A 21,502-nucleotide genomic window follows, 5' to 3' on the forward strand; every position below is an offset into this window, starting at 1 on the left:
AAACCCAAAACACTGACAACACCAAATGCTAGTGAGGGTACAAAGCAACAGGAGCTCTCATCCATTCTGGTGGGACTGCAAAATGTCACAAGCCTAGTGCAAGTAAAGTTTGGCAGTTTCTTACAAAACTAAACATAATCTTAAAACATGACCCAGCATTCATACTCCTAGATATTTACTCAAATGAGTAAATGAGTAACTCACTTAACTCAAATGAGTTAAAAGCTTGTGCCCACATAAAAAAAATTGCACCTGTGTGTTATGAAGAATCATTCATAATCATCAAAAAGTAGACGAAATCAAGAAGACCCTCAATATGTGAATGAATGACCTATTTGTGAAAGATGGATTCTAAAAAGGTTTTAAGCAATGACAATGTTATTAGCATACTGCATAGTTTATGGAGATAGTTATGTGGAAGAATGCCTTCATTTAGATGTTCAAATACTGATTTTAATTAAATCTTTCAGAAATATTACCCCCCCCCCAAAAAAAAATGCCATGCTAAACCCTTTGCAAGTATGGACGGCCAGGGAGAACATTATGCTAAGTGAAATAAGCCAGTCAGAGAAAGACAAATCCCATATGATGTCACTCATATGTGGAATTTCATAAACAAACTAAGCTAACAAGGAAAATGGGGAGAGGCTCATAGATGGAGAGTGGATAACAGCTAGTGGGAAGGGAGGGGATGAGGTGGAGGACTTGAACAAAAAAGAAAAAGGACTCATGGATGTGGACACCAGTGTGGTGATTGCTGATGGGAGAGGGTTTTAAGGGGACTAACTGGTAATGGAAAAAATACAATAAAGATTAAATAAAATACAAAAAATAAAAAACAAAAGAATAAACTGACAACTACAGTAATTATTGTTCTAGAAAAACATGGTCTTCTGTCAATATTATACTGTAATTTGACACATCAAATCATTATTGACATGAGAAAAACGTTTAAATTCAAAAATTGAATTATCATGAGCAAAAAAAATTCCTACCTGTTAAAAGCAAGCACCCCAGTATTTGTTTTTATTTGGAGATAAAAACAAAAGATGCAGTGTACAATTAATATAATCTATCTATCCCATTGTCTGTGTTGAAATGTGTAATCTATAATTATTATTTTTAAGGATCTTAATTATCATTTTAATACAATAATTAAATAATATTATGTCTCTGAGTCACCAAAAGATGTATGTCCATTTATAACTTTGTGCTAGTCAATGCTAACTAAATCAACTTTCAAAAACAATTCTTTCAGTTTGTTCACCAGAAATTAGCTGTGGGGAATAAGGCAGGTGATGGAGGGCTACAAGGGGTATGAAAAGAAGCTACTCTCACCCTACTCAAATTTACTTCAATTGTTAAATTTCCTTTCTAGAAATAAGTTCTTTATAGTTTACATTATAGCAGTCAGAAAAATTAATAGCCAGTTTTTCTTATTAGAGTTTATTTTTGAGTCAAGGTGCAAAATCTAAAAACAAACAGCTCATATATTTTTACAAAGGTTTTATAGTTTTACAGTTAAAACAGCAAAAGTATAAAACTTCACAATCAATAACATCTGTTTAATCCAAAGAAAAGCTCTGCTATTTATGTGGCTGAATGGTTATAATATTTTCTTTTGATTTTGATAAGCATAGTAAATACATTCTAACCACTGATTGCCATCAGAACAAATCAGTAGGTGTGCTCCATTCCAAAATCTCTTATCTATTAATTTCTGTGGAATGAAACAGTGTTCAAACTGAGACAGAAAATGCTTGTATAATTACTCTCCTACAAAAAAGCCATAATCAGTATAAAAATTCTCATGCTTCTCACATCCATCCAGCTCCACCCCAGCAGAGCAGCAATCAACATTTTATTTTTCTTTTTGCTTCACATTTTTGGCAAAGATATGTATAAAGGAAGCAATCTCAATCAATGAAACCTATTTACTGATGGATGGGATTTTTTTCTCTATGCCATTTTTAACTCCTGGTTATTCCCACTCCTCTAATTTTATTAAATTATACTTCTCTTTGATAGTATTTAAAGCATGTTTCCCTTTATCATATTTCTTATACTCCTTTTTTATTCATCTCATTTCCTCTCAATATTCTCCCCTTTTCAATTATAAAAATCACCTAATCTAAATTTCTCATTTCAATTTGCAGTTGGCTCTGCAGGATATATGTGTTAGTTGTTTTCCATGTGACAACTATTTTTCCCATTCTTTTCTCAACTTTCCTGTATTCTCATTGCCTTCTATAGAGAAAACAACATATTGTTTACCCATCCCAATATTTCTCCATAATTTCCATTTAATATTTTCCAGAAGCTCCTTCTCTGTTACCCAAATCCTGATTACATATTCTAAGTTCTTTCTTCATTTCCACCCAAACAATAATGATAGCAGATAATACCTAAGAAAGTCTGTGCTTGTAGTCATTTTCCAGTACTGACACAGAGGCATCTAAATGATAGCAAGAAACATTAAAACAAAAGAACAATTGTATCAAAGAACCCAAAAGATGGAAAACATTACTTTTTATAAAAATTCAGTAATATGTAGTGTAGTTAGGAGTATCAGACAGAGTTTGATTCAAGTCTCACCCTCCGCTACCCTTTCATTTAGAGATAATGGAGAGGTTAATTTGCCCAGCTAACTCCAGTTGTTCCCATTTTTATAAAATGGCAATAAGAGTTACACATAGAGGGTCATGGTAAAAATTAAGTACATATAATGAGAATCAGAGCAATGGGCACACAGAGGTAACTAATCAGTACACATTGGCTATTGCTATAATTGTGATCAATATTTGAGGACCAAAATAATCTGTTAATATAACTCAAAAGGGGTAAAGCATAAAAGATTTTTTCAAATATAAGCTATTTATTCCATTTCTTCAGCAAATAATTTTAAAATAAATGTTCCCAGTCCTATGCTATATGTTTGGGGTACCTAATCTCATGAAGTTTATAATCTATCAGTTCTGGAAAAAATCAAAGACCTGCTCAAGGTTAAGATTTCTAGGACCAGCATCAAAGTACTAATATTATCATCTTTATTCTGTTCTTTATTGATTCCATCACCTTATTTTTTAATTAAGTTTATAATAGAAAAATAGGGGCATTCATAAGTTTACCGATAGACTTTGAAAATGTTGAGGCTTCTGTGTAACATACAGGTGGAGCTGCCAGAAGGCAAGTGAGTGTAGGAGCTGAATTTCAGGGGAGGTAAAGAGAGGGAGTCAGCAAACCAATGTTTTGTTGCTGTTGTTTATTTGTTTGTTTTTAAAGATTTTATTTATTTATTTTTGGAGAAGGGAAGGGAGTGAGAGAAATATCAATGTGTGGTTGCTTCTCAAGCGCCTCCTACTGGGAACCTGGCCCACAACCCAAGCATGGACCCTGACTGGGAATTGAACCAGCGGCCCTTTTGTTCTTAGGCCAGTGTTCAATCCACTGAGCCCACCAGCCAGGGTCAATGTTAATTAAAGCAACCAATGGGAAGTGGTAAAGTTTCTTTAGTGAAACTGTGAGTGTGAAAAAAAAAGAGCACCACAAAATATTTTATAGAGTACCAATCTGAAAGAAAGATAAACCCACAAATGAGATTGGGTGAGGGATGTGGGGAGGAGAAAAACAGGAGAGTGCACTGTTGTAGTTCCCAGTGGAAAGAATATTTTTAAATAGAGGGCACAATCCTTGGTACAAAGTTGTGCTAAGAGATCACAGTAGTTTATTCTATTGTAGTTCCAGGACTAACTTTAGTGAGCTTAGAAAGAACATTTTCCAGACAAATAGAAAAAGCAAGCCTCAGTGTGTTAAGGTGTGAATGGAGAATGCAGTTTTGAGGCACAGAATACAGACAACTCTAAGAAACATTGCTGGGGGTAGTGATAAATGTTACTGTGTAGCTGAAAGTGGACTTAGAATAAAGGAAGGATTTGTGCACAGATGTGTTTTTGTTTTTGAGGAGAAAGATACTTGGGTATATATTTTGTCAATGGGAAGAAATCAAAAGAGAAAGTCATTTGATGACATAGAAGAGAAAGAAAATATTCATGTGAGTTAGGGCTCATAGAACACATGTGCATGAAGGCATTGGTTTCCAGAGAAAGAAGCATTTGAAAGGAGGACTGGACAGTGGTAAATTAGCAGTAACCTCCTCTGTTCCTATCTTAGGTGCTAATTTCTCTATGTGTCATCAGTTAAAATGGAAGAAAGGAAAGTAAAAAGGAGGAAATGTTAGAGCATAGGACAGAACAAAAGGTCTCCTACAACATTGTGGAGAATAGAAGATACCTTTGTAGAAAAGTACTTAAAAGTTGCATCCTCAGAGTAGAGGGCTCAGCTGAGGCTGTCACCCCAAATTCTCACCCTGTTTGCATGGTGTATATCATCCCAGGTGCCTGCCCAAAAGGACCGGGGCAGCCGTCCCTCTCTATTCCTCTTTACCTTCCAAGTAAAGGGTTAACTCCAGGTAGTAGGTATTTTATTCTGTACTTTCCATTTTTAACAAAGTGTATCAATTTAAAAATCAGGTTATTGTAAGTATAACTGAATCAAACATAATATTATATAATTACAATCTTAATGAATTCTTAAATGGTTTGAATGTGCTGAAAATGATTTGTAACATCCTCCCCCCCTAAAAATTAATGATGATGCATCTTGCCAAACTTTTGCACTTATACCTGTAGACAGAGCACAGAAGGAAAATACAGTGAAGAAAGTAGAAACTCAAAAAACTTTGCTCTGAGCTAGCTGTACGTTATTAGAATAAAAAATTGTTTGTGTTCGTAACTAACATAAATTCTCAAGTGACACTTGTTTTTTTTCCCCCCTCTCACCTTCCTCACTCCTTCTCTATCTGTTGGACCCTTCTATTTCCAAGATGCCTTCCAGTTTGACTCTCTGCTACTCAATTGGGAATCTCTGATGCTAGCTGAGGTTGCCTGGCAACATGACCTACAGCGAACAGCCCAGCCTGTGTGGAGGCTCCAATGTTTTAGTTCACAGGTAGGAGATTTGTGCAGAACTTCATGAGGTTCCCATGTTGCAATTCTGTTTCATTTCAGTGAGTGTGTAATAAAGTTTATTACTTGCAACATTATCATTACAGGTCATTGTATTATTTAGCATTGTGTTTTTATTTTTTTATATAATTATGAATACTACCAGAAAAATCTAAAATATTGAAATTGCCCTTCAAAATACTTCATATCTTTTTAGAAGTTCATTATTATAATTTCAAAATAAATACATATAAAAACTCAAAGGCTATTGATAGGGAAGATATGCAAGGGGACCTTCTTGGGGTTTGGAAGTGTTCTATACCTTGATTTGGGTAATGGGTAATACAAGCATGTAACTACATAAATATCCATCAATCTGTACACTTAATAGTAGTACACTTCATACTTTAATATACTTATGTCATACTTTGAGAGTTTTAAAAGGTGGTAGAGTGATGAGTAAATGTACACACCCATAAAGAAACAGAGGCTATATAAGCTTGATATGTGTGATCTTAGGGAGAAAACTAATCTCTAGACTTTTCTCATAGAGCAAAATATCTTCTTATAGACTGGGCACAGCTGCTATATTTAATTAGCTTAACAATAGAAACTATGTTGTCATGTGTCAACAATGCTTTTGCTAATAATATGCTATTTACAGAGTAGGGGCCTTAACTGTCAACTCAAATGGGCTGATTGAAGAGAGCAGAGAGCCCTAATAGTCACACACAGCAAATGATCTTCTATTTGTTTCAGCCTCACTGGATCACAAGCAGAATGCCTCAGCTGCAGAGAAAGATCACATACGGAAATTTACCTCCAGGAGACACTTCATACATAAAGTCACAGGCATGTCTTGCTGGCCTGGCCTCTGCAGAGTACACTACATAACCTCTCACTTGTCACAATTTACTGTGGCAGATAAATAGATCGGCAAAGTCTAACCTAAACTTTAAAACGGAGTTCCTTAATAGCTTCATTTCATTGTATTTTATTTGTAAAGCATTGTCATATAATCTCTATACCAGAGAAAAAGGAAATTTCCTGTACTTTACACATACACAGAAGCTCTAAAGAATTTACAATTGAACTTGTCTAAGTTTTAAAACTACTTCTACATTGTAGTTATTTCATTTCATCCTCATCATGGCTTTGATACACAGGGTCTGGCAAAAGAAATGCCTGCTTGAGTGTGGTTGGTACAGTATTAATATGGGTGTAATAATTTATAGGTTTAATCTGAACATTTCACTTACATCTCATATGGTGTGCTTGAGTGTGATATTGTTATACTACAGAATTACACACTTATGTCTTTTGTAATAAAAGATTTTATAATAAAAAAAAGTATTATTTGTGCCAGACCCTGTATGTTGGCCATTTTTTAAGTTCTCAAGCTCAGAGAATTTAAGTGACTTGCTCAAAATGATGGTTTGCCTAAACCAGAAATTTTCCCAACCAGAATGTGGAGCCAGTTTCCTAACACACAACACTGTATTGTTCAGTTAATTTCTACTGCTTCATTTCGGAACTAGCAAAACTTTGCAACAAAGCCAGTTCCTACAAAAATTCAATTTTAATTTGAATAAATAAGTCTTGATCACTTTATTTTCTGTTCCTGAGACTATGTCTTGCATCAGAGGAGATAATACACATAAGAAAATCTGTCTAGAGCAAGCAAAAATGCACAGAATTGTGCCTTAAAGCTGTCAGATAGGTGGCAGAGGACAATTTGTCCAACTAATTGATTTGTCAGTGGACAAAATTCAGGTCTAGAGGATTATAATGACTTTCACAAGATTCATAACTTTTAATGGCAGAATTCAAACTGGAATTCATTCCATCTGCTTCTTGTTTTGACATTATATAAAGTGCTACTATTGTAAGCTTAAAGTTTGAACAGCACTCCAGTGTAGCTGAAAATATAAAAATAACATACTTAAAGAGCAGAAATTGAGATTCAGCCTCATCTAAAAGATAAAGCTTTACCCAAGAGAAACAAAGTAAATTGCCTTTCTACCCTATCAGTATTAGCCATGAATAGACTCTGCACCCCTTAAGTAGCTGAATTTATGTTAACGTAAGGTGGGTACAATGAAAGAAACCATTTATTGACCCTTTCCTATAGACCCTTTGCATATATTATCACATTCGATCCTCACCAAAATGCTTCAAGATAGTTATTACCATGCTCTTGCACAGCTGAGAAAGTAGAAGCAGTTAGGATAAGACCTTGCTCAAGGTCACGACACTAGTAATTTGCAATGCTAAGATCAGAAACAAGCTCTGTTTAACCAAAGAATTTGTGAATTTTAAATCGCACCATCTTGCCTCAGAAATAAATGCAGTCCTCATCCTCTAATTGTGACTGAGACTGCTAAGAGCCTGCCCACTCTCTGTAACATCCTCCCCTTCCTCACGAGGGACATATTCAGAGCAGTTATGTGTACAGCTAAAACACTATATTTAACAGCTTCTTTTGCAACAAGAAGGAATGATGGTTGATGGTTAGGTAGAAAATATAGGGTGAAGTTTACAGGGAATCTCTTTGAGGCGGCTAAATTAGCTGGTAGCAAGCACCTACGTCATTGTTTTGTTTTGTTTTTTTCATCCCCACTTCATAGATCCAAATATGATGGTGGGATAGCTGGGCTCTGGTAGTCACTAAAGCCATTGGAAAACCCTTGAGAATGAAGTCTTATGGCTAAGATGGAGGAACAAAACTACACAAGATGATTTGATTCTCTAATAAGCAAGGTATTAAAATTACACTGGCTTCAATTCCTCACAAAAGTATGATACCAACAACTTCTGTTTGTGTAAAACGATACTAAAAGTGGCATTAATTCAAGCTTTCTGGCTCTGGTAAATGTATACTAGGTAATTTGAAGAGAAAAACACATCTTGCTTTAAAAGTTGGGTTAAAATATATTTTTAAAATTGCAGTTTTTCTTCCATTTAGAAGGTGAAAACTGCAATAAAATATTGTTCGTATCCTAACCATGAGAAAAGGCCAGATAATCTGCAAAATATCTTTTGTTGAGTCCATCAGACAGCTGGAGTTAGAAGGCTAAAAGATTAACTAAAATTCAAACGGTAACAGACACACTGAGGAGAGACAGAATGTAAACCGTTTCACCTTTGCCAGATCATGAGAAGAGTAGGTACACATTATAAAAGTGGGTAAAAAAAAAGAAACCTAAAGGCCAGAAAGGGCCAACAGAACAGTATGCACACCCTGGGATCCCTAGGACACAAAGGAATATGCGCTGATTCACGAGCTCTTTCTTTCCAGCATCTACTGGCCATTGATTCACCAGACTTTCTCTAATACAAAAAAAACTTCAGCTTTTTAGGACAGAAAAATCCTCATATTCCCAGGGCCCTGAAAAAGATCCATAGTTTCTGTGAAAGAGGTAGAAACAAAAACTATCTGGCCTTGCTAGAGGGCCAGGTAGTCTGTTGGGCCCAGAATCTGACATGAGTACAAAGCAGAGATCTGCTATCACCAGCGGGAGAATGGGATACTCACACTAAAGAACCCCAGAGTCAAGGAGGCATTTGGGCTGGGTGCCAAGGGAATGGCAGGAATGGTCAAAGATCCACACTCTAAGGCTCAGATGCACAAGACAAGTTTAAGAGGGAGCAAATGTACTGAAAGTCCTCCTGCCCTTACCAGGGGCACTGCACCAAATAATACACAACAACACTGTGCCACTGGGGGAGATAAAACAGTGTCACAAGAGGTGTCCTCTGTTATTCAAGCATGTGGGAATGCTAATAGGGAAGGGCAGAGAATACACCCAGGAAACCCTGTGGCATTCTAGGTCCCACACTAAGCACAAGGAAGTAGCATCTCTGCTGCTAGAATTTTAAATCTGAAAAAATGTATATTTAAATCATCAAATTAACACAGTAAAAAAAATTATTTGATAATCTCAACAGGTACAGAAAAAGCATCCAATAATATTCAAAACCAAGTTATAATTTAAGATCCCAGAAAAGTTAGAATAAAAATAAATTTCTAAATCTAATATTACCAAAAAAATTATAAACATCATTCTTAATAGTAAAATGGTAAAAGTGTTCTCTTTGTTTTGGAAATAGGAATGTCTACTCTCCCCACTTTATTCAGCACTGTGCTGGAATTCTAGCCAATTCAGTAAAACATGACAGAGAGAGAAAAATATAAAGTTTAAAAACTACTAAATAAAATTATCTCTGATAATTAATCTCTGATTAATCTCTGATGACAAGGTCTGTCCAGAAAGTATCCAGCCATGTACTATGAAAGAGCCCTTTACTGAAGAAGATACAAGATACAAGAAACATTGTACATAGGACAGTGATGTCTCAGTCCCTTTCAAAGTAGGCACCTTGGGATCTCACACAGTTCTACCAAGAATGATCAGCTGCCCTGTCATATTTTCCTGAATCTCATTGACAGTCTGAAATTCTCCCCTTCAAAACTAATATAGCTTTTGGGAAAAACCAGAAGATTCAGGGCAGCAAACTTGAGGTGCAGGGTGGCTGAGTCCCCTGGGTGATTTGATGATACACTGAAAAACTCTGCACGAGACATGATGCATGAGTAGGCATATTATCATGATGAAGCTGCCAGTCACCGAGATGCCCATAGCTGCGGTCTTCTGAATCATCCAAATAGTTTCCACAGGGGGATTAAGCTTAACACAAGTTAAGCTTAATGCAAAACTTGATGCAGATTCCTTGCTCTACTCACTCAGTCATTTTGAATGAGAAAGCCATACAATACACATGCTCTCTCAACGGTGTCTTCTGCCCCCACTGACTAGTACAGTGAAGTCATCATTGCTCACACATGTGCATTTCAGTCCACTCTCCTTGGCTGCCAGGTTATATCAATGTTGCGCAAACCATTCTGGTTATATTAAGTGAGTTTACATTCTGCTGTATGTAAGGTCAATATAAAAAATTACATTTTTATATAAAAAGACAAAGAAAATAGTTTTTAAAAATGTATAATATATAATAAGATTAAACTGCAAGAACTTGTAGAAACAAATTAACCACAGTGTACAAGAGCTTTATTCAGAAAACCACAAAATAAAATTGAGAGAAATTAAAAAGACCTAACTATGTGAGCATATAAAATGTTCACAATTAAGTCAATATAGTAATAATACAATTCTTTAAAATTTTACTTAACAATAAATTGACTTCAATCTGAATTAAAATCACAACTTTTTAAATCAAACTTGACAAAGTAATTCTAAAATTTATATGAAATAAAGCAAAGTCAAAATGCCTTAAATAAAACATGGTAGGAGAACTTGTTTTAATGGATATCAAGAATAATTAGAAAGTGACTATAATTAAAATGTGTTATATGGAACAAGAAGAGACTAACAGACCAATTAAGAAGAAAAATGGGTCCCCAAAATACAGACACATGCAGACATTTAAAATATAATAAATATGGCATTGAAGAGCAATAGGCAAAAGGAAAATTTCAGCACAGTGCTGTAACAACTGGATATGCATTTGCAAGGAAAATAGAACTTGACTTCTAACTCAAATCATTCACAAAAATCAATTTTAAGTGGAATGATCTAAATGTAAAGAGGCAGAAAAATAATTAAAATTAAATTTAGAAACTCTTCCTCATCAAAAACTCCATTAAGAAATTGAAGAAGCAAGTCACAGAGGGTAAAAAGTATTGCAACATTTAATTGAAAGGGGCTCTTAATCTAAATATAACTAACATCTGCATATTAACAATAAAAAATCAACATAGAAGAAAAATAGGCAAGACAAACAGGCAATTTATAAACAATAATATCCTTAAGTCAATTAAACCATATAACATAACCACATTAACTCAAGAGAGAAATGTAAATTTTACTTGCATGAGAATGGCTAAGATTAAAAAGACTGATTATTCCAAGTATTGGTAAGGATGAAAACATGAGAGCTCTCATAAACTACTGATTGGAGTGTAACTGGCATAACTACTTTGGAAAATTCTTTGTAAGTATCTACTAAAATTAAAGATTTACATAAAATGTAACCAAGCAATTTCATTGCCAAAACTCAAATGTCCTTCAACTAAACAATGAATAAATCTCTAGTATTTTATATAATGGAATATTGTATTATATAGCAATGAAAATTAATAAGCTGTACAAAAACATTAATGAAACCTAGAAATATATGTTCAAGAAAGAAAACCATGTACAAATGAATGCAAGTTATGTGATTATTATATATATAAATTCAAAAAAAAAGCTAAAATAAATTTCATATTTAGGGATGCCTGATGAAATGTTAAAACTACAATAAAAGCAAGGACATGATTACTATAAAAGTCACAAAAATAGTATCTGTCAAGGAACTGTTAAAAGAGGAGTTTTGTTTGGGAGGCAGAAAAAGCAGGTTTTCTGGAACACAGAAAGCTTTCTATTCCTTGACTTGTGAAAGTTACATGATTCTTTGCTTGTTAAAATTATTGTGCCCTTAATGCATAAAAATTCACAACAAAACAACATAAAATGGCAATAATTCTGTAATTAAATTTTATAAATTAAATATTATAATAGATGAGATAAAGTTCAATGAACATAACTAACATCTATTGAGAATTTACTGTGTGTTCGGAGCCACTTCAAGTGCTTTATCTCATTTAACCTTTACGAGGTTGAGAAGACATAGCAGTATTACTATCACATTTCAAAGGTAAGAGACTGAGGCCCAGAGAGCGTACATAACCGACACAGTCTCACAGCTAAGGAAGCCTCCTTTGGGGATCTGAACCCATGCTTTAGTATGGTTCTGGAGCCTATGCATGTAAGCAGTGTATTATGCTTCTTCTCCAATGCAGAAAAAGAGACTCTCTATGCTGGGTACAAGGTTTTTCTCCTTGTCAAAATTATTGTTTAGTATGATCAGCAAACTACATCTAAAATAACTGGCCTCTCATGGACCCATAATATTAAATCTTTAATTTAGCACTATACACTTGTTCCATTTTAAGCTCTGCTAAGGTAAGGGAAAAAAATCATATTAAGATGACATATTTACTATTCTAATTTACAATTGAGCAATATCATAAATTACTTTTTTCCTGTTGCCAAGCATTACAGTGAAGGTATACAAGAGATTCATCACTAACCATAAGGGATATTCTCCCTAAACGTAAAATTTTTCTCCCCTCCCAAATACTTAAAGAAAGGGTAATGATTTAACTTAAAGAAAAGGTAAACTTTGGGGAGAAAAATTGTTTCTCTGACCATTGGCACCATCATTTTCCAGCTCGGTCAAGCTGAAAAATCTCAGATTTTTTAAAGAAAAATAATGGACAGTGCTTTCTGCAGAGATTCTGGACCTTGACCAACTGTACTCAAATATCAGCCTGACCATCTTCTAATTATTTGACCTGGGGCAATCTAGTTAGCTAAAGGCTGCCTAATTTTCTCTTGTGCAAATGGGAATAACATTACAGAATCTACCTCTCAAAATTGATTGAAGGTTAAATTAAATAACAAATATAAATAATTTAAAACAAAGCCTACAACATAGTAAATGCCACTCAAGTGTTAATTATTATTTCCTGACCCTATTTTTTTTTTTCAAAATCTCACCTGTATCTACTCCTCCCTCTTCGTTCCCCCTGATTGGCCTCTTGTCCCACCCTCATCCATTCCTTCACATACTGCTATTTTTTCATAAAATTGTTCTTGTCTACAAGTCTTCCAGCTGGAATCCATCATGAAGAAACTCCTGACTACTAATCAAGTAAGAAACTTTTTGTTCACAGAGTTTACCTTCACAAAATACTCTTGTTTATATTAATTGCCTACCAATGAAGTTTAAATTCTAATTTCTTACTCTGATTATCAGTATTTTTTACAAACCAACTCCAGCCTTATTTTCCAATGTTATCCATTTTAGTCCACCACAGGAAACTTATTTGCTTGCCAACCTAATTAATTTACCATTCATTGAATATGAAATCTGCCCCTTTCCCTCTGCCTCTCCCTTGACTTCTTTGTTAAAATTTCCACCTCATCAAGATCTAGTGCAAAGGCAACCTCCGTAATGAAATCTTGAACCACTGAAATTCAGAATTATATCTGCTTTCTTAAATCTCTTCTAATGCTTTATTTTTTGTATATATAACTTTTTCAAATTATTTGAAATAGCTTTATTAATTTGATTACTTTCCACTGCTCTCATGATACCGTAACCTAATAACGTACACTTTGCTTTATTTATGCCTGGGCATATTTTATTTCCTCAAATTGAAGACAGAATTTTCTTAATTGTCATTTTCATCTTTCCATCCCACTTGCTCTAATGCCTAACAACAATGTGCCTCATATTATAGGAGCATGCAGTAAATAGTTATTGAATTAAATGAAATAGAATTACTAAATGTAATCACTAGTTTTGTCTTTCAGAGACCAAACCTTGAAATGGAAAGTTAAAGCATTCTATAAGTCTTTCAGTCTTAAAACAGAGTAGTGTGGGAATGCAAAAGACCCTTCATTTTTAGGGCAACAATATTTTAAAGTGAGTTTGACAAATAGCCTTCAGGTAAAGTGTTGTTGATCCTTCGTTTCAAGCAGTAATGTGTGAAGAAACTGGACTCAGTGGATGACTGAAATGAAAGAAGATGAAGTTCACCAAAGAACTGAAAAGGTGAAGTATCACAGTGGCCAAAGTGTTATAAAGGATGTCCCTGAGAGCTGATACATCTGAAGATGGTAAATAAGGAGGAGAAAGAGTAAATCAAAGTGAACTCTGCATTCCCAACTTCTCTGCACTGCAAAAAGTGGCTGAAGGACTGCAAGGAGAAGATGTGGTCAGTCACTTCAAATTCTGAAAAGTAAGACTGATAAAAGCATAAGGTATACTCTCTGACATTAGGGAAGGAGCTTTTTTATTTTTTCAATTTTCTTTACTCAAACAGCATTTTTCAAGACAATTGGGCAATTAGTTTTGGATTCCAGAGCTCTGCTACTAACACTTATTATAAGGCAATTGTCATTTGTTTTAGTTAAAAATAAACCATCAACTATTTATTTACTAAAGAATTCACATGTATGAGCTGAGGTTTGGGATCAGTGTTTTTATGCAAATAAAAGAAAGTTAGATAAGCCACAGACTTTCAGTGCTTAACACCCAGTTTAAGAGGATAAGCAAAGACGTTTAGAATTAGATCGACATCAAGATTCATTTCCATGAATGATAGATTTAAACTTTCTGTGCCATACTTTTCTCCTACGAAAAACAGGGACAATAGCATACCAACGTCATGACATTTGCTTAGCTTAACTGAGATGTGGAATGAAAAGTGCATGGTACAGAGTAAATGCTTAACAAATATTGTTTGCTTCTCCACATGCCTCAATTTCCACAAATTGTTTAACAAAACACTGGATGAGATTGTTCTCCCAAATTATTTGACAATCATTTCATTATTTTCTTTACTTTGTATTTATAAATCTGCCCTGTCTTCTTCAAAATAAACATTTCAGGTTCCATAAACACCTCACAAGTGCCCCTCTTTTCTTCACAATGTACATAAACACTTTCAGCCTGGGTATATAGGGTTTATACACACACACAATGGGATGCATATGCATGCAACTTTATACACCGTGTATAAGGTGTGACACAAGTAGGTATACAGTTGTGGGTACCAGAAACACAGAGTTTATCCTAGTATTAATATGTATTGATTATTGCATTATTTTCCATACAAACAACAGTAAACTCTTAGCCCCACCCTGTATTTACCTGATATTTGGCAAAATGGTTACTTTCTCCATTAACAGTTCAAATAAATAACGATTCTACTAAAAAGCACCTTACTCTGTTTATAAAGAAGGCTGAAGTTTAGTTTCTTTTTGAGCATGTCAATCAACAGTATTCACTGAATATCTTTTCTGTGTACTTTATCTGGCATGATTATAAAGCTATGATCCTTATTGACAAACATACTTGAATTAAAACATCTAAATAAATCAATTTCTATTTAATAACTAACATTTATTGAACATTTACTCTGCACTTGGAACTGTGCTATACTTTATATGTATTATCTCATTTGCCACAAATGAGCTCATCCTTATCTTACCCTCATTAAAAAATTAAGTAATTTATTCCGCTACATAGCTATTAAGTAATAAATCCAGGATTCAAATCTAAGTGGTCTGACTCCAGAGTCTAAATTCTTAACCCTCTACACTATGCTGCCTTTGTTTTCCTTGAAGTAGTTGTATTTGGAGAAAATGTACAAAATCAATGCTGCCATCATTGATTCTCCCTTTTTTTTGGAAATTCTATTTAGATTTGTCCTCCAGATCATCCCACTTCATCAAAGAAGGAATCTGGGCATGTAGAGGCCAGGAATCAATGGTTTTATGGTCCCTTCCATCTCTAAAATAATAATATGATAGTTAGCATTTAATTGTACATTTGTATTTAATAAATGTAAGAAGACTCTCGGAGAACTTCAAAATTCTATTTTTAAACATTTTTATATAAGAGTAATTTAGGTGAGTTATAATCTTTATTTAAAGTTGTTACATTTTCACTTATTTCCTACTAGTTCAAAACAGTTCAAGAAACAACTGGAAAGCATCATTTGAAATGAAAGCAAAATGTGACAGACAAACAGCAAAACAACTGAACATTTTCAGGATAATGTTTAAGTAAAACAAAACCCAAAGAAATAATCAGAACATGTTGGACATTTAAAAACATTCAGGCTCTTAAATAAAAGTTGTTTGACTTTTTCTGTTATTGGTGGAGGCAATGTTTTTTAAAGTCTTGTATTCAAAGCCCAGTTTCATCACTTTGAATAGATACTAAGCAATGTATTAAAACTTCATGAGTCTCAGTTTTCTTCTTTTAGTAGAAATAAAAATAATAAACTTAAAACATCTGTGGTAGAATTAATGGCACTACTTATAGATTATCTGATATACAGCAAATCTTAATACTTAATTCAATACTACTTTTTAAAATTTCCATATCAACAGTGGCTAAAATAACACTAATTTTTTACTTCACTCCTCTCAACTTACGATTAAGAAAAAATAAATCTTAAATAATATATGGGAAATATTGTGGAAGTTATGTATACAGAACAAGTAAAATCAGTCATTAGAAATCTTGAAATTATACAACTTAATCTCAACTAGCAAATAGCCCATCAATTTTTTTTATATTTTATATACATTTTTCTTCAATATTCACAAATATCAAGAAATATAAAAATAGAAATGTGTTCTTTTATGACTGTCTGCCAAATTCATTCAGGATGACTGCAATTGAGTGGGAAAATAAAAATACATATTACTTACTGTATGTGGCACTTGGCAATTTCAAAATGATTTGCAAACATTCATCCTCAAAATACTCCTACAAAATGCATCTGTGAAAAAAAAAATCCAAAAGAGTAAGCAATATGCCAAGGTCACAGAAACACTAATGCAAACCAATGCACACTTAGGCACTACATACTTAAAATACTGAAATAAGATTTTGCAAAATATAGATTATACATCTTGCAAAGTATATTGGGCTGATGAATAGAAATATTCCTAGCTGTTCTAAACATTAGTAAAGGGGGATACTCTTTATTTATTTATTTTAACTTTTTTTATTGTTTTTCAAGTACAGTTGTCTTCATTTTTGCCACTCTCACTGACCCCCACCCCAGCCATCCCCACTTCCCACCCTTGATCCTACCCCCCCTTTGGTTTTGTCCGTGTGTCCTTTATAGATGTTCCTGAAAACCCTTAAATAAGAGATAAGAGTCTTAACATTGGCTTCAGAATTATATATGAGAAACACAATGCCCCCAGAATATGGAAGAACAACATAAAGCAATTCAAACACATGAAATGTTTGCAGGTTAAATTTAATTGGAGATGTGAGGTAGTTATTAAAATAATTCAAGTTTTTCAAATGCGCTTTTTTCTGACATATGAAGATCTCTGTTGTAGAAGAGAATTTTGCTTGATTTATCCAGAGAATCACACCAATTCACTTTGTAATTGCATGTCAACTCTAATTGAAGACCAGGCACTGAGAAAAATGCAGGAATGCCGCTTGCATGCCTCATAAAAATACACAAACATCCATTTTCTTTTTTTCAGAAAGTCAATAATTACAGGAAGAAAGTTATTTATCAGATTTTATTAATTAACTTGCTTGTTTTAGAGGAACAGTGTTGAGAAGAACACATTTATTTTAAAGCTCAAAATATTTCAACCCAAATGACATTTTGTACTTGGGGGTATACTGTTTTATAAAAGAACTGTACAAAAGGAAAAAAATAAAATACAACCTAACGATACTTAAAATAACCCTTTAAAGCACAATATGTTGTTTCAGATAGATTAAACACACTATGGACAATACAAAGAAAATTCCCCTATATAGCAAACATCTTTTGAGTAATATTAGTTCTCAACAACCAACAGAATTTCTGCCCAGAGAAATTTCATTCTTTATATTACGAAACAGAAATACCAGTTTATTAATACAGAAGATTTGCTTCTGTGTTCACCAAAATAAGTTGTAATCAAATCAACAGTTCAACAAACAGAACAAGTATTGATCTGAATGTCTAATTTATCTTCTTGGAGTGTAAAAAACACATCGGATGGCAAAGTCCTCTGCCTGACACAGGAAGACTTTACTAATGGTCAACACAGGGTATCTCAAACAAGAGGAAACTATAGAGGTAGTTAGCAAGTTTACAGTTAAATGTGAAAAGTAAAAACAAAAAAAACTGTAAGAAACTCTAAATTTTTTAAATTTCATTGTCAAAGTTTAAAACTTAAAGCTTAATCAGAGACAAAAATTCATAGTCATACATAATTTTAATAGAATTACAAAGCTGTAACATCAGCACATCTGTATGTTTCTCTAATTTAGCATATTCCTCTTCATAGGCAAGAGAATTAAAGTTAACACTAATCAGGTGACTTCCCCAATTTGACACAATTAATAAAAGGTGATCCTGGGCTCAGAACCAGCTTTTCTGATTCAATTGCTTCTCACGATAAGCCCTGTTAGTCAGTCCCTCCATTGCATCCAGAGTAGAGGTTGAAAAATGGGGTGGATTAACCAAATGTGGCTTACTGACATGGTTTGTTTAATCAAAAAATAGATTCAAAAGTATTTTTAAATATTCAAAAATGGAAGATTTCTCATAAGGATCCTCATTTCTAGCTTCTTGGAAAGAGCAGGATTTTGTTAGGATGAGCTCACAGTCTCCAGAAAACACGGAAATGGTTACCCCTGTTGGACGAGGAATACTTTCTGCACTCAGCCATGTCCTACTTTTGCAAGCCGTTGTCTACTCTGTCATTTTCAAACACTGGGGTGTTTTGTTCCGGATACCTACATACCAACTACAACCATACCTCTTTGCTGTGAAACTGGAGAAAGGACTATCCTTAATTATGTTCAAAAGCTTATTTCATTAGTTGAACCAACTGCTCATAGCTACATTTCATTGGATTCTTAAAATCATGTGTTATTGATTAGTTACCTTATTTTAATCTATATACAGGGTCCAGCATAAATAACTCCCCTTTTTTATTACAAAATCTTTTATACAAAATCATAAGCATGTAATTATACAACATCATAATATCATGTTCAAGCACACCATATGACATTTTAGGTGAAATGTTCAAATTAAACCTATAAATTATTACACCCATATTATCATCCTGCCAACCACTGTTTTGCTGGACCATGAACATGTTTTAAAATTTCATGTGCTTGAATTTCCATTAGTCTAAATAATTTTTAAAGTAAAGAAGAAATTTTAAATCACAATTGATTGGTACAAATCAAGGAAGTTATCTCCAGTAATGATTTTACCATGAACCCACCTCTTGGAGACTTTTTGGATTGATAAGTGTGCCATTTCATAAAATAATGACAGAGAAAACCCTTAAATTTAACTAAATAAATTGGATTAAGAGAATGCTCACCACTAAAGTTAAGGCTATTCAATCCACACATTCTGGTTACATCATGCCATATTTTAAAAATAACATGTTTTGTAGACGTTTTAAAAATATGAACTTGGAATTTCTGGATAGTGGTAATAGCAGCCACCTACATCTGAAACACTTCACAAATCAAGCAAAATATATACAGCCAACAAAAACAAAATAAACAAACAAAAAATCACACAAATCCTAGATCTTCAGTATAACTGCAAGCTAGATAATAAAAAGTGTTAAATACCTATATACAAAAAATTGAACACCAATTTTTAACAGAACTGTCTTTTAAGCACCATTATGTGTATTGGAGCTTAAGTGATCTGAGGGGTCCAGAAAAAGTGTGAGGGAGAGAAAAGAGAGAAACTAAGTTTCTAATAGTGACACAAAACTTACTCTCAAGAAGTCTACAAAAGTTATTAAAATACTGAAAAAACTATCCTGGCATATTAGAACATGGACACAGGAAGGAGATTTAAAAAGTATGGAATTCACAATAACAACATTTATTCTGGGGGAGGAGTACAACATTTAAAAATTATGAGCATATGTCCAAAGGACATAGAATCTAACTTCAAACACTCTCACCAGTCAAATCCAGGATACTTGGAAAATCAAAATAAATAATAATCATAAAAATTAAAATCCATTACAGAAAGTAAACTATAAATAAAGAAGTAAGTATAAAAAGAATAGAAAACTCTTCCTTTATATACAATGCCACTTAAAATATACCAGTAGATGTGTTGGTAGAGTGAGATCACCAGTAGGCAAACGTTATAGTTAAATGATTCAGTTAAGAAAACGTTTGTGAATCAGCACTTGTGGAAAAGTATGATGACGAACAAGATGTTTCCTTAGTCTTAAAGTATCTTCCCACAAACCACTTACTAATTACAAAGGGAAAAACAGGAACTATGAATGGAGAAACTTGACAAGAGACCACCGTCACTAAATGATCAAAGACAACATCATCAGTAATAGGAAAATACATACGACATGCCTCCAAGTATATGGCGCATGAGAGGGACACAACATCACTTGTGGTGGACCTGCCAAAATGTATAACCTGAACCGAACGATCATTAAGAAATTTCAGGCAAACCCAAACTGAGGAAAGTCTGAATATTATCTGGCCTGACCGCAATGAGGAAAATCTGAAAATATGTGACTTGACCTCTTCAAATTCCAAGTAATTAAAGACTGGAGAATTAAAGACTTCCAGATTAAAGGAAGTTTAAAAGACATGACAATCAAATGCATGTGTGATCTTAGGTGCACTAAGTTACATAACAATATTTTCTTAATAATGAATTTCTTATTTTCTATAATTGTACTGTGGTTACACATAGGATAATATCCTCATTTTTAGGAAATATACACAAGGGTACCTAACAATAAGCATGATATCTGCACCTTATTCTAAAATGATTCAGGGAAAAGTGATGTGTGTGTATATATACACACACACACACACACACACACACACACACACATATATACATGTTTATATGTATGTATATATATATGTACAGAATTTGGCAAAAGGAGGTTTACAGTTGTGAATACATGAAACAAACCTTATTCTTATATTTATTATTTATTTGTATTTCAACTGTAAACTTCCTTTTGCTCACCCCTGTATGTATATAATTATGTAAATATACATACATACACATACATACATAAATACATATATGGAGAGAGTGAACAGTAATAAAGTAAAGGAGGGAAAGTTTAAACAACTAGTGAATATAAACAGAAAATATTCAGGGTTCTTAACTACAATGATTGCAAATTTTCTGTATGTTTGAAACAATAGCCAAATTTAAAATCAGAGAATAAAAATGAAAGTAAATGTTTTATTTTCATTGAGATATTTTGGGAATCACAGGAAAAGTATCAAACACAAATCAATGAGGGGCATTTTTTGCATATATATGTTATATATACCTTAAAACTGCTCCACACACATATACTCTAGCTTGAAATAAAATTATAATTGCTATTCCAGCAGTCCCTCTATTACTAAACAGCTTCAACTGAAAAGTAAATTTATTTTACTTTATTTTTCCTTTTTAAATAAAGAAAAAAATTTAAATAAATCATAATCATTGCCCAGTGTTTTGGACAATTAAGATAATAAGAAACCCAGAATTTAATATAATCTGTATTTTATATACTATTACTTATATACTTATATATTAAGTATGTATATATTTAAATTAAATATTATATATTTATTTATATATGCATATTAAATGTATAAAATGCAGGAGAATTAAAATAAATGGGTAATCTAGTTCTAGGTTTTTAAATAAACCACACAGACAATATCATATTCAGCAAATTCAGCAAAGTTAAATAATAAAATTATACTCACAAAAGAAATTAATATAGCCAACAATTAAAGAAAAATAAAGTAATAAGAGTGTCAGTTTTTTAAAGTTGTCAATGTAATTTTTCCTTATGTGATTG

At 33.3% G+C, this 21,502-nt stretch overlaps 1 protein-coding gene across 5 annotated transcripts in view; it reads right to left on the bottom strand.

The window, feature by feature from the left end:
* GALNT13 (polypeptide N-acetylgalactosaminyltransferase 13) overlaps positions 1–21,502 on the bottom strand; it is a 495,830-nt gene that overhangs the window by 447,510 nt on the left and 26,818 nt on the right. For all 5 annotated transcript variants that reach the window (XM_045831790.1, XM_045831772.1, XM_045831799.1 and 2 more), the window contains exon 2: positions 16,358–16,428. The gene's annotated coding sequence lies outside the window, so the exon portion shown is untranslated. The remainder of the gene's footprint in view (positions 1–16,357; positions 16,429–21,502) is intronic.

Source organism: Phyllostomus hastatus, unplaced genomic scaffold, assembly GCF_019186645.2.
Source record: "Phyllostomus hastatus isolate PE091 unplaced genomic scaffold, TTU_PhHast_1.1 phas_contig_1, whole genome shotgun sequence".
NCBI classification, from domain to species: Eukaryota; Metazoa; Chordata; class Mammalia; order Chiroptera; family Phyllostomidae; genus Phyllostomus; species Phyllostomus hastatus.